Source organism: Drosophila santomea, chromosome 2R, assembly GCF_016746245.2.
Source record: "Drosophila santomea strain STO CAGO 1482 chromosome 2R, Prin_Dsan_1.1, whole genome shotgun sequence".
Classification (NCBI taxonomy): Eukaryota; Metazoa; Arthropoda; class Insecta; order Diptera; family Drosophilidae; genus Drosophila; species Drosophila santomea.
Window position 1 is genome coordinate 4,222,091 of NC_053017.2, and position 15,350 is coordinate 4,237,440.

General features: G+C 39.2%; 1 protein-coding gene across 18 annotated transcripts in view; it reads left to right on the forward strand.

Annotated features, from left to right (window-relative positions):
* The first annotated feature begins 7,234 nt into the window (after positions 1 to 7,234).
* The window catches only part of LOC120444518 (longitudinals lacking protein, isoforms F/I/K/T), a 60,964-nt gene continuing 52,848 nt past the window's right edge, over positions 7,235 to 15,350 (forward strand). For 4 of the 18 annotated variants that reach the window (XM_039624248.2, XM_039624254.2, XM_039624255.2 and 1 more), the window contains exon 1: positions 7,238 to 7,629. The gene's annotated coding sequence lies outside the window, so the exon portion shown is untranslated. Of the gene's footprint in view, positions 7,630 to 9,012; positions 9,343 to 15,350 lie in introns of those variants that run through there. The other 14 variants (XR_005615676.2, XM_039624259.1, XM_039624261.2 and 11 more) reach the window with 7 other exon arrangements.

Below are 15,350 nucleotides of genomic sequence, written 5' to 3' on the forward strand. Positions count from 1 at the left end.
GTTTCCCAAGCTTTCTAAAACTAGATAAGTTAATAATTAAGCCAGAATATTTGGGTTTAAACGTGCATATTGCAAAAGAGCTAAATTCATCATACAGTAGCCCTCAACTTCGATCATCTGCTTACAATTTCATAGGCCTTTCATCATTAATAGGTAATCAAAACTGAAAGTGATACTTATTATTTATTTTAGGGCTATGCACTTGCTTTTAAAACTATCCACACTTTTCTATACTCATTCACGAATCAATCATTGATCAGATCTTCAAAGTCTTTTGTTTTGTTAGAGCTATAAGTTCACATTTTTTATATATTTTTTACATGTGAAGATTTATAATATAGTATTCGGTTTGATCGCTTGATAATTGGTTTCAAGATCACTTCGATGGAGACTTTAACAATAATTTGTTAGTATAAAGAAAATAATATATAAAGGATTGATGGTATTATATAGCTTATCTAAAATAAGGCAAACTGTCGGGATCTAATACCAATTCCAATATTTGAAGGGCAAATTTAGCTATAGTTGTCACTATTACTACCATGTTCTGTGGTCTTACGTTTAGGGTACCTCAAGATCGATAACTCTTGGATCGTAATCGCCTTGATTGCTTCCCCCACGGATGAAACTCGCATGCAAATGCAAAATGCGGATGCAAAAGACGAAGTCAGCGGGGGGGGGCGCAACATGGCCACAATTTGTGTAGTAGAAACCACAAGAACATACAGTAGACTCACCCCATACCCATTTCCATCCCCATCCCCATGCCCATCCGCATCCCCGTCCGCATCCACATCCGCACATGCAACCCATCGGAAACCGAGGAGCCTCGAAGCCGAGAGCAGATGTGCGGCGTTTGGGCTCCCGCGTCACCGATCCCATCCAGAAGCGAGCAGGAACCCCCCGAAAGTGCCTTGAGTTTTCCCATTCTATGCGCCCCTACTGCCCATTGTTGTGTGATGTTCCTCCATTAATCTGTTTTTCGTGTATATCATACATGCATTTGTTTTTCGTTGCTCGTGAGTATGTGTGTACGTGTTGGTTTTTTTGCTTTTCGCTTTTTGCATGCTCATGTTCATTTCCTTTTGTCAATTGAATTTAATGGAGTTGAGTGGCGACCCCATTGCCTCCGTATGGGTGAGTATCTGTGTGTGTGCTCGTTCGTGCGGCCAAGGGTGGAATGGGAATGTGGGCAGGGAAGGGAGGGAAAGGGAAGGGCATGGAATTGATCGATCAAGTTGATCAGGGGAGCGTGCAGCGATCGTGTGCATAATGCATACTTGGGGGTTGTTTTTCTCCCAGAGATCCTGATCTGCAGCTGTTGGGTTTCACTGTTTTTTCCTTTTCCTTTTTGTGTCCCTTTTTTTCTGTTTGGGGAGGGCGGGAAAATCGACGAATGCAACCCTTGGGGAACTGGATCCTACAGCTGGATCCATTGCACCCGGTTTCCACACTGAGCCACAAAAGGGGCGATTGGTAACCTATTTTAGTGCCCATCTGTGGATGTTTTTCATTTTGCCTCCACGGATCATAAAACTTGGAAACCAGTAAATGCACATGTGGCTAATATCTAAGTGTACAGCTTTTTATTATGCCAGCAATCATCGAAAAGTACGGAAAATTTTAGCTTTAAACCTTGAAAGTTTTACAAAATTAAATACTATAACTTTAGCATAATGAGCCATAGAATATAAATAAATTAACTTTTTCAGATGGTATTATCATAAAAACTTCATGAGATACAATTTCCCTTATAAGAATTGTTATGAATGCTACTATGAAAATAATTAAACAGATGTAAATAACGCAACTAGGACATTGAACACTCAAAATACAAACTTAACAAAGAAAACTGTTTGTTTGTTGTTGATATTTATCCATGCTGCAGGATAAACAATTTAATCCCGAGCATTAGACGAAGTTGTAGCATTTTCTCGCTTTCAAGGACATGATTAATTCGCCGTGTAGGGGATGAATGCAACTCAACAGTTTTTTTTCGCCAAGTGCCAAGTCCCCTGTGAGATCGCAGCTGACGTTTCAGTTCAGTTTTGGTTAGGTTCGGTTCGTTTTTGCACAAACGCAATTAAAAGGGGGGACGAAGTGGGACCACCAACCCCTGGCGGCAGGATCTGCTAAGTGTGTGCGTTCGCATTTCCACCCCGAAAGGAAAAAGGACAGTGCCACCCTCGCACCCTCCCGAACTCGAGACCGAACGACCGACCACCCGCCGACCATCCGCTTGTGATCTGACTGACGCTCCCCCCGCCGTTCACCGTGTTCGGGGTTTTAGGGGTTGGTCTTTGGTCCTGACAGCGAGCTCGAAAAGCTCTTTGCTCCGAGCAACCCCCCAAAGGAAATGGGAAAAGGACAAGGGGAGCGGAGCGGACGGAGAGGGCAACGCAGACGGGGAGGGAGCGGCGGCAACATCCGTTCGAAGGGATGGCGGTCTATAGGGTTGCAACTGTGCTCGGAGGGGATCATGCTTGGCTGCCGCTCGATTTCTGGGCTATGCAACGCCTGTCGTTACCAGACAGCCACCCGACCAAACGACCACCCTACCACCCTCCCTTCGCCTCGCCTGCACCCCCTTGGGCATCCTCCCACCCCTCACAACGCGTCCTTGCTGCCAATAAAAGAAGCAGGCTATTTTCGGGCCTAGCTTAAGTATAGCAAATTTTGTTGCTTTGCTTTGCCGAAGCAGTTGGTCCACACACATACATATGTATGTGCTACTTAATCTTCTCAGCAGCATGAGTTTCAATTAGTTAGGGTAATAACAGGTATATAAATATACTCACTAAATACATAAAAAGATAAATACCTTACATAAGTAAATTACATAAGTAAAGTTCATGAAATAGTTCTTGTTTATTGTAAATTTGTCGGTTTTCGTTAAAGCAAACAAAACCAGGAAATGTAAGATAACCTGCAACACCATAATCTTATCTGTAGGTCATGTTGTTCTGAAACTATACTGCCGATTTGAAAGAAAATAGTTCCTGGTTCCATGGGTACATAGTTAAGGGCAATTTGCAGGGTTTTTAGATTAAACTAGAGTATAGGATATACCAAGAGTGGGAGTTTTAGGTTTAAAAAAAACTACTATATGATCATGATATCTGATATAACAAAGAGCCCACAAATGGTTTTCAAAGCCGCAGTCTCACATTCCCAGGCTAATCCCTAAGTTTATCAGCAGCATCTAGTTCGGATTATATGTATCTGCACAATGCCAACGCAAAAGCATCAGAAGTGCGGGGTATGGAAAGCTTCGTTCCACTCCAGTTCTCTATGGGTCGATGGGTTTTCGTGTAGGGTTGGAAAATCGATGGTCTTGGGCGGATCGGGAGTGGAAATGTGCGCAGTTGTCAATCCGATAGCGATGATGATGATGATGTTGGGTATTTTCAGGGGAGTTTAGCTTCCTTTCACTCGGATTAAGTCGCTATTGTTGCCAATTCCATCTGCGTATCTCGTTCGCTCTCTGTGACCCAAAAAGTAATGAGCATAAGAAGAAAAGAATTCCGATTTGCAAGCGAAAGAAAACCAGAAAGTTCCATTAACAACAAATATTTTTGGCAGCCTCGATTTTTGTGCTCTCCTCAGTTTTTATTTTTTTTATTTATTTTTTGGGACCGGGAAGCTGAGCAACGGGGGCTTACGGGGTTCTTTCCCGACTGCGAGCGAGCGTTTTTAGAAAAGCACAGGCCATCCATCACCCATGCACTGAGAAAAAGTTCGATATTCAAACCGCATGATGAATTACATTTTTAGCGGGCTGATGAGTCTGCTTTAATCTGCAACTTTTTAGTTTAATTCTTATGTCCAAAAATTGTATTAAAAATGAAAAAAAAAACCCTCTTTTTCAATTAAAAACTCTATAAAGATACAACATAATTTTGAATTCGAGCTGTAAAAATGTTGAATCTTTTAGTTAAGGTCGAACATGATCAGTGCCATACCAAGCATAAAAAAGCTTATCTCGAATTTTTTCCTCTGCGCGAAAATCGCTCTGAAGAGAGTGAGGGAGAGAAAGATACAGGGCGATAGAGACGGGGACACATGCTAATTCTATTTTTTGTTTCGAGTTCGAGTTCGAAATGAAAACGAAGCGAAGCTCAAAAATTCGAATCGGAATTGGAATTGGTATTGGAATTGGGAGCTGTGAAAAGAGCGGCGCGAAATCATAATGGAAATCAAAAATAGCAACCAAACGCACACGCACACACACATGGGCAAACAACGAAGTGTGTGGAAAGAAAAGCCACAAAAATGTGTTCGACGAAAAATGTTGAGCAAAAGCAAAGGCGGAAAAAATTTCAATTACATATTGACTTTTGGTTATTTGCTGGCGGCTTGGAAATGGCTTCGAATTTTGGTGTGTTGTGTGAAATCACAGACTCCAGTTTTTTGTGCTTTTCTGTCGTGTTTTACTTTTTCGAGCGGGGTGCGGCATAAATTTTCACTTTGCCAGGCGGCAAATCAACAACAAAAAAAAGCAGCGTAGAAGTGTTGCCAAAAATACAAGACACACACACACACAAACACTGGAATTTTGAATGCCAAACGAGTTTTGGAACTCTTGTTCCTCTGCTTCTTCTTCGCTCGGCGAATATTTTCTTCGTCATTCAAGAGGCAACAAAAAAAAGCATTAAAAAAATAAACAAAAAGCGTTGAACAAAATTTCCAACTTTTATTGTTAATTTCTTTAAGCGCAGCTTTTTAAGCTGCGCGGGCGTCGCCGTCGGCAGCGCTACACTGCAAAAAAAAAAATTTGTAAAAGATCTTTCAAACCACCTTTCCCATTCCAACGAGTTATTTGTTTGCTTTGGCAGCCTATTAATGAAAAGAAATCAGAAACAAATGGATCTAGAAGTTACTTTCATATTGCCAAAAATTTATTAAAAATAATGATATAACAAATTATAATTAAATTCATATTACACGATACACTATACTTGATCTTTAATTTACATGAATCCCCAAATAAGTCTGATGACACTATGTGCATATCTGCCTACGAAATATTTGATAATTTTTCGTAATGTACATAGACATTTATATGTACTTGCTTAATAAATGAGTTAAAAATTATTGAGTACAAAAATTATTATTAAGTAAAATCCATATTTGTCGCCGTGTATCAGCATTATTGTTGTTCTTGTTTTTCGTGTAATTATGGTCTTGTGCTGACTTTTTTATACATGTACATATATGTATGTACATATCTATGTAAGACATATATGTGTTTGCTCAAATCAAGTAATTATATTTATATTTAAGCATCAAAATCAAGTTTTGGCAATTGCTAATGCAAGACGGTGGTATAAAATGGGCAACGATTTATACGAATGTACATATGTATGTACGCCGGGTACATTGACGATTTTATTAGAAAGTAGCCATTGGCAAAACAAACAGATATGCAAAATGGCAAAATGCTAAAAAAAAAAAGGAGTGGAACCATAAATTGAAAGTTTAATCTTTTCTTGACACCTTTCTACTGGCCCAGCCGGGAATTTTAATTGCCTCGGTAAAAATAATGACAGGTGTCTGGTGAATTATCTTCTTCAGCTAATAGCATTTATTTCATTTGTAGTAAGATTACCTAATTTAGCTTTTTATGTATTTACAAATTTTAATTTCTGCCTCCATGGTGAGATCATTTTAGGTAGCGAGAGAGCTTCTTAAAAACATATTATTTAGATACAATTTGAAAAATTAGTAAATATAGTTTCCCCAAAAGTTGGTCTTGATATTTTAAATTCTAATTAATAATTAAGTACTAATTACATTTAATTCTAATCAATCTTCTTATGTATCTACATATGTATGTACACTTGTATGTACATATGTATGTATAGATTTGTATGCACGATGCTTCTTACATATGTATGTATCTTACTGTTTTGTAATCTCTACAACTTGAGGAACCTATGTATATGTACATACATTTTTTTACGACCTTGCAATTTTTATACCCGTTAAAAGGGTATACTAGATTCGTTGAAAAGTATGTAACAGGCAGAAGGAAGCGTTTCCGACCATATAAAGTATATATATTCTTGATCAGGATCAATAGCCGAGTCGATCTGGCCATGTCCGTCTGTCCGTCCGTATGAACGTCGAGATCTCAGGAACTACAAAAGCTAGAAAGCTGAGATTAAGCATACAGACTCCAGAGACATAGAAGCAGCGCAAGTTTGTCGATTTATGTTGCCACACCCACTCTAACGCCCAAAAACCGCCCAAAACTGCGACGCCCACACTTTTGAAAAATGTTTTAATATTTTTTCATTTTTGTATTGGTCTTGTAAATTTCTATCGATTTGCCAAAAAACTTTTTGCCACGCCCACTCTAACGACCCCGAACCGCCCAAAGCTGCCACGCCCACACTTTTGAAAAATGTTTTGATATTTTTTCATTTTTTTATTAGTCTTGTAAATTTCTATCGATTTGCCAAAAAACATTTTGCCACGCCCATAAACCGCCAAAATCTGTTATTGTTAAAGACTCTCCTTCGCACTTCCACTAGCTGAGTAACGGGTATCAGATAGTCGGGCACTCGACTATAGCGATCTCTCTTGTTTAATATTTAAAAATTTGTTTGCACATTTATGTTAGTAAAGATTTAAAGTAGCATCAAAATTTATTTATGATTACGATTATTTAATCTAAATAATAAGAAATTATGTTCATATGAAGGTATGTGTCATATGTACAAACATATGACATGGAACTTAAAACTCTAATTATCGATGATTAAAATATCTACATATGTAAGTATAAATATATATATAAAACTGTTTCCAGCATTTTCCATACACTGTACGTTTTATTTTGCGATCAACAAAGCTTTGAACGTAGATATGTGTTTATGTATGTATGTATATAGAACTCCATGCATATGCCATATTTTCTTATATACCAACCGAAAAAACCACATTTTCTTTGCCTTTTCATTTAGCGCGACTTCCTTCTTTCTTTTCTTCCCCTCGTTTCCCCCGTAAAACGCTTTTTTCCAAGCAGACAGTTGCAAAAAGCAATCAACTGTATCGTGGAGTGTCCCCATCCCGCTCGCACTCACTTGTTCTAGCGCACGAACGATCTTCGGATTTTCGAATGCAGCAGAAAGAACAACAAAAGCAGAAACTTCGTGCTCACACACACACACACACACACACGCAAAGCCTATTTCTTTTTTCGACTTTTATTCGAACTTTTTTGCAGCGATTTTTCAGTAACAAACGGCAACTCTCAGGAATAAAATCATCGTCGCTCCGCTCGTTAAATTCTCGTTGCTTTCCCTCCCACATACAAAATCAGGATAAAATTGTTAGTAGCTTAAAAAGCAGCGCGGATTGCATAAATTCAAGTGGATTACCGATAGGAAAAACACATTCGGAAAAAACTACAATGTGATGTAAAATATGTTTTTGTGTTGAGTGCATAACTATAATATGTTGTAATTAAAGTTCAACTGCAATTACGAAGAGACGAAATATATAATAATTCATAGGTGTTTGTGAGTGTTAGCCCCCTCTCCTGTACGTCGTGTGAAAAAGAGAGAGAGGGAGAGAGAAAGGGAACGTGACCGAGTTGCCATGAAAACTCCAATGGAAATTCAGGTGAGCGATTGTCAAACGACGTGATGTTATGCGGAGACTATCATCTCCATAGGTTCACTTCATATGTACACTCCGTAGCCGCCGAAAAGATCTGTAAAATTTATGTTTTTGCCACAGAGACACTCCTCGCATCAATTAGTATTGGTTAGAGCATTTGGCGTGCGTGTAGAATTTCGCACAGGAATGTTAATTTTCCAGCCGAAAACCCGATGAAACCGTTACAAATTAAGGTACATATTTAGGTACACATAATTTGTACACAGAAATTAGAGAGAAAACGCGCGGCGATGAAGTCATGCTGGAAGCCAAAAATAAATCAACGCCGATCATAAAAACGTTTGGAGAGTGCACAAAATATAATTTGCGCTTTTTAGTGGGAAATGCATTGCACACGCACACAAACACAATCTTGCATCCCCCTCGCACACCCTTAAAATGCTGCAGCGCGAAAAGAAGAGAGGTGTCGGAGCGGGAGAGAGAGAGCTTGCTCGGCAACGGTAATTTTTACCATTTCGAACATTATGGCTTCGCTTTGCTGCGAAAAAAAAAATCGAGCAAACTAAAGCTAAAGCAACAACAAAATCTCGCCCCTTGGTGGGAAACGAAAACAATACCAACGGCGAATGATATTTTCGAACTCCGCCACATATGTATGTGCAACCAGAGTTGCCAGCTTTACTCGTTGTCACTTGCAGCTTACGAAGTTCTATTGAACAACTTTATTAATTAGTAGGTACGACTCACGTGAAAATCGTTATGACAAATACTAATTACCACCTACAGACTAACCAAGTAAAAATTCTAATTTATTAATATTCACTTAATATTTACTTTTTGTAATTATATTTAACATTGTCGTATCCAGCATTAATCATTTTTAAAATAGCACAAACGTCATATTAGTTTTTTTTTTTTTTTTAAATATTTGTAAATTATTTGAGAACTTAACGTCCGCATGATCTTCAATTTTAAATGACAAACATAATTTAAAGTTGGAACCTACTCATTTCTTTAGCTAATAACAACATTTCAATTTATTCCTTTTTGATTTTGCAAATATTTCAGCTTTATATATAATAAAACGTTTTTGTAAACTGCTGATCTAAGGAATGGATAATAGATAATTATCTTCTATGATGGGTCCATTTTCTTTACCTCACCCCCGATTTTTCGATCTTTTCCTGTAAATTGGCAACTCTGCGCGCCAAGCATACAAAAAGCACACGTATGAAGAGGGGAGGAAAACAGGCGACGTCAACTCATTTTTCGAACTCACACTCTCATTCGCACTCTTCGGGTTTCGCTTCGGCTTCGTTTCCAACTCTCTCGGCGCTCTTCGGGGTCTCTGCTTTTGGGCACCTTTCGTTTTTTCGAGCGCCAGCGGAAAGTCGCGTCAGTCGTCAGTTTTTCTTCAGTGGCTTCGCGCGTCCGCAATTTTCAGTGTGTGGTGCGTTGTTGCTGCTGCCTACTCTTTTCTTTCTGCTCTCCACGGCAGCGGGAAAGGAAAATACATACACATGCATACAGGGCCCCATCACATACAGTAAAAATAAATTCAACTTTATTGCTTTTCCCCCCGTCGCGTTATCGTGTGTGTGTGTGTATTAGTATTATATATATTTTACCATATATATATGGCTTGGAAAAGCAACACCAAAATTTGATATGTGCAAAGTTTATTGACGACTACGTTCTGCCTGTGATTCTATTTCGGTGTGTATATAAAATTGATCAATAATGTTGAAACTACCGCTTAATAATATACAATAAGAACTTGCATTCGAACTGTACCTGGCAATTATTTGCTGAGATTGTGTGTGTTTTTGCATATCGAATCGATACTTCCAGTGGTGATTCTATCGATTTTTCCCTTTGCTGACTTCTCGGGAAAAAGCTTTTCACCAGTGCACGAAAAGAGACAGGCACAGACAGAGCGGGAGAGGGAGAGCTTTCCCACAAAATGCAACGCCGAAGTAAATGACGGGCGGTTTTCATTAATTTTCACACACGCACACACTGCCAGTGGCGCACTTTCCATGCAAATGAGGTCAAGTGTTGCAGTGAAAATGTTTTCAACAAATACACGTGTACATATGTGTGTGTTGGAAAGTTATATAAGCTTTTCATTACTGATTGTGAAGAAGAGAAGCCTATTAAAATTTGTGATTAGTGAATAGAAAGATTGCCAAGAGCGAGTTAAGTTAATTGCTTTCTATTCTAAACTCCTAGAAAAAAGCACGTTTTTCATTTCGATAGATTCCCAAAGTCTTGGTGGCCGCCATCTTGGTTTTTCCCCCACACATAAAATATTTTGTTCAATGCTAGTCTCTCGCTCTTTTGGGTCCCCTTTTCTTTCTCTCCCGCTCATTTTGTTATACTCCCTCGTCCGTTTTTATGTTTGTTCACGAAAAACAAAAACAACAAGCGTGAAATTTTCTCTGCACTTTTCACACACACTTAGAAAATTGGGAGAGCCAGACGGCTCAGAAAGAGATGTCGGTGGGGGAGTGGGAAGGGAAGAGAGAGCAGTCGCCACATATTTTTGTTTCCACTTTGTGCTACACTTCTGCTACGCCGCTTTTGTTGTTTTCTTTTCGACACGTTTACACATTTCCATTTTTCATATTTTCGTGTCGCCTAATCTTTTTTTTATGGGACTGCGGCGACGTTGCCAAATTTCACTTGCGACTTTTGCAAAAGTTTCATTTGTTTACATTCTACGCACATGTGCAGAATAATAACAATAATAAATGAGATATAAAAAAGCTTTTGCGCAACAAGTGTAGAAAAGCAGAAACTGTATTTTTCTCTTTGGTTTCTTGCCTTAATTCTTTGTTTACAATAAACTTGTACATTTCTTTCAAGTCATCAATTTTTTTCGTTCTAAAACACCGTGACCTTGCAGCGAACACGCACTGACCTACACACGCACGTGCAAAAAAATAAAATATGTGTCGCACTTTTTTATTATCCATCCACTATTCTTAATGTTCTTGTCCTACAATAAACAGCAAAAATATAGAAAAAATAAATAAATTAAAAGAAGGCAGGGAAATAATGAGCGGCCGTTTTCGCAGCCTGCTCTTTGGCCGACTTTTATTTTTGTTAGTTTTGATTACTTATTCGCTTTGTGGCTATTAGCAAAAAAGTTCATTGAACTTTTGTGCGTTTTATTTCGCGGTTTATTGTTGATTATTTTCGGTGGCTCACTTTTTTCACTTTCACTTGAATTGGCCTGTGAGTTTAACAAGTTTTGGGTGGGTAAACTCAAATTGTAAAACTAATATGGCATTTTTAGAAAAAGTTTTTCAAATAGTCGGTTTCATTTTTAATACTTCTAAGTATGGAAGCACGCCGTTTATAACAAGAAATTAAATCACTTAATTTGTGATTTTACAAACTAAATTTCATATAATATATAGTTGGATTTACTTGTGATAGTTTAGTGTCTTAGGTTTATTGAAGCTGAATAAATTAATGTATTAAGTTTGTAACAACTATTCAGTAAGCAGTCTTTTAAAAGATCCCCTTTCTAGTTATACTTCTATAACTGCCAGTCGTTGTAATGCCCTTCAACCAAACCCACAAAAAAACCCAACAAAAGCAGCGTGCCCAAAAATCTAGAAAAAAAAATGCATAAACGACATCAACAGCGGAGCAGATCTACATTGTTGCCCATCATATTTATAGATAGCCTCACCAAAACCCAAAGCACCGACTTCCTCCGCTCCCACACGAATGTACAATACTCGCAGATACATTTACAGATACAAATACAGATACATTTGCGCATAACAAGCCCTTAACATTCACTTTAAATAGCTTTTCGAGAAAACAAGTTTTGTGGTTGACGTTTTTGCTTTGGTGTTTTTTATCCGCTGCTTTAATGGCAAAACGACATATTCTGCGGCTGAACAGAACAGAACCGAGCGAAGCGGTAAAAAAAAAAGAAGCGTGGAAATGGAAAACGCTATGTTTCAAGACATTTAAACTCTCAGATGCAATTCGTCGTTTTTAAGTATGGATAACCTTTGATCACAGGATCGTATAGTAATACAAATGAAATCATTTAAGAAGCAGACATGGTGCGATTCGTTGGCATTTCATCAGCTCGGAAAAAACGCAGCTTCTTTCTAGGAAATTATAATAACTAATGCTATTTTTGATGGTTATCCGCACGATCCGATGTTGACTCAGATTCAGGCCTCGCACATTGCACACTTGACTTGGCTTTTCTCAATCTTCGCTTGCAGCTTGTTTGCTGATACATACATGTGCAGAGCGAGGAAAACGGAAAGGCGACGGGCAGAAAGGGTTAAAAATATATAAAAATAAAATGAACGACGGACGGACGATTGTCGGCCTACGTGGGGTTTTCAGAGGTGTTTTTTCCGCCAGTTTTGCGTTTTTTGGGCTTCGAACCGCCAGAGTTTCAATGGTGTGTTGGTTGATGTTTCTGCGTTGCTATTCAGCAACATTTTCAGTTGCCAGAAATTAAATTATTGAAAGTCAGAGCGAGAGACGTCGAGTCGTCGTCGAGTTTATTTTTACGTCGTAAATATACAAATTTGATGTCTCACAAACGCATACATGTGCGTGTGTGTATGCGTTCGAGCAGAAAAAGATTCCACTTTATGCAAATCTTGTGGGGGAAGTTTTATATTTGTTCTTGGCCTCCACATATACTCTTTTTCTCTCTCTCTTACTTTTTCTCCCCCTCCTCCTTATTCTCAAGTTATTTCCATTTTAAATTTGTTTTTCTGGCGGCCCAGTGTGTGTGTTGGCAATTTTTCTGGCAGCGATGTGAAATGAAATAAAATGAGTTTCTTAAACTGGTTTTTCTGCCAATCGACGGATCGGATCGGATCGGATCTCGGATCTCTAAACCAACACACAAAACTCGACTTGCCAGCCTGCCAGCCGAGAACGGGGCGACCACCCGCTCCTCCGTTTTGTTTTTCGAAATGGCACAGTTCTTGTACATTCTGCCGAACCGGTTTTTCTTTTGACTTTTGCACAGCAGAACAGACAGACACACACACACACGCATACATGTACCGCTGTACTACTCAGAACAAAAGTCTTGAAAGCAGCCCCATTATGATTCTTCCCAAGTTCAGAGCTCTCTCCATCTCCCTGTCGCTGGCCAGGAATTTTCATTACTCTGAAGCAGAGGGCTCCAGACTTTGGCGGCACTTCCTGTGCTGAGCCCAAACGAATAAAGGGACGGGGGACGACAGTTGTGATCCAACATCTGCCGGCAGGACGACAAAATGGAGGGAGACTGCTGCAAACACAAGCGCACATCGCACACAGAGTGGAGAGGGGGGATCGGCTTAGTTTAGGGGTTGATTGCAACCCCAAAAAACCCGGACCGGTCGGCCTACAGGACCCTCTCCCTCATCCTCCTACCTTCCCGCAAAGCAAACCGGTCCGCTTCGGTTCTCCCGGGGCTCACCTTTTGCCGTCTGGCGCGTGCTTAGAAAAAGGGGACCGACATCGCCCGACATCCTTTATATTGTTATTATCCCGCTACCCCCCTCCCACCGACATCGCCGCATCCCATTTTCATTTCCATCTGGCACTCGAAAAATTTGTCTGCATTGAAGCCAGTATTAATGAAGCCTAGCTGGGCCAAGCCAAATGGCTGAATTCTAACACAAGTTTATGACAAAAGGATGGAAATGGTAATATGGTAGCAATTCCAATTCCAATTCCTATCTTTATTCATCGTAAACCGATCTACGCTTTTTTAACCACTCACGCTCCTTGCTAAAAACTACATTAATCTGACATCTGACATTGATCGCCGATAGTAAAAGCAACCCAATCAAATTGCGGAAAATATACCATCAGTTTTTCGTACTACAGCGGTTGCGAGATTAAAACAATAGTTGAGTTTTTCGCTAACAACGTTTCGTAAATGAAAATTTTGAACGTAGTTTGATAGTAGATCTCAGCACAAGGAAATATTAAGCATATTGGGTCATTCAGAGCAGCTAGCTTATAAAAAGTGTGAAATGAACTATTAATTTTTCTTGCGATCCAGCAGTTGCTAAAACAAAATTTAGATGAGTTTTTCGCTAACAACGTTTCGTAAATGAACATTTTGAACGTAGTTTGATAGTAGATCTCATCACAAGATTGTACATGTTTATGTAAGGGATTCAAACTATTATATGTATGTCAGCAACTCGCCCATAAAAAGTGTGGAAATGCATTACATATTCTCCAAACAATCTGGCGGTTGCTAAACCAAAATCAAGTTGAGTTTTTCGCTAACAACGTTTCGTAAATATAAATTTGAACGTAGTTTGATAGTAGATCTCAACACAGCATTAGGGTTTTCAGAATCAAATTTATTTAAGAATATTTTTAAGCATTGTAAACCATGATCTTAAGTTGTCGTGCAACACATTACCGATTTGCAACAGCAGTTTATAGTGTCTTGGACTTATTTTTGCCAGACATTTTCAAATGCAGTTGCCAGATGAAAACCCAGTTGAGATTTTCGCTAACAATGCTCCGCAAAACACAGTTTTGGACATCGTTTGATAGTAGACCTCAGCACAGTCTCTCTCTTGTCTTTGTCTCCAATCACCAAGTGCTCATTACTCCATCCCCCATTTAGTACATCAGTTGTGGGTTCTCTCGTGGGAAAACCGAACCCCAAAGAAGTGCGAGGTACCTTTGGGCCCAACTGTACTTTTCCGCACACGCACACAAACTCACAGGCTACATAGCTCGCTCTCGCTCTGTTCGGTCACAGGATCCCAATTCATAATCCTCCACCATCTGCGCAAAAATAAAACCTTGCAATGTGCAAAGAGCGCGCGTCATTCGTTTCCAAAAAGGGAGAGGAAGCGGGAGAGCGAGAGAGATCCTTTTTCGCCTCCCTGCAGTTTTTACCTACTTCTCTTTGTGTTTGTGTCCGACTTATGTATTTCTTTGCGTACTGGTGTTTCTGCCTGTGGAAAACCCCTCGAATGCATCATCATTGCAATGCATTGGGGTATGGCTGGGTGTCTTTTTTTACCGTTTCTCTGCTATGATTCATGCGGAGAAAAAAAAGCAGGTCAAATGATATTTTCACTTACATATATGTACATTCACTGTACACAAATGAGTTCCTACAAAATGAAAGCTTCAGTTAATGTATTCTGATGATTGTTTAACAGGCAATGTAAATTTATGACCCGAAATCGTTTGCTAATCAAATTGAAATGATCATCATTATCCTTAATAGTTTTTCTTTATGTGTATTTTGTGCGCATGCCTTGCACCTTTCTTCCATATGGGCCATGTGTTTGAGTGTGTCTGTATAGCTGAATCTCGAAAAACTGATCCCTCCGCCTAACGGTAAATGGCTGGTTTCCCATAGCCTGGGGGTGAATTGCTCTGTCTCATTTCCCCACGTCTGTCTAGTTTTTTTTTTGCCTGGATCCGGCAAAAAGTAAAAAAAAAGTAAAAAAAAAAAAAAATTGAAACTGGAAAACACAAAGGGATGTGAAAAGGGGAGCCTCTAGTCACGTAGACATTTGTGTATAGCCATCTCAATTGCTCTTTGCCGCGGAGAACAGTTAGTTTTAAGTAATATTTTATGTACTTCTCCATAGGTGGACATTTGAATGTTATATTCCCTTGTTGGATGTTTCCAGTCATGTTTAATCACATCTAATAAACTAGAAGCACACAAAAATGAACGCATAAAAATCAAAGTA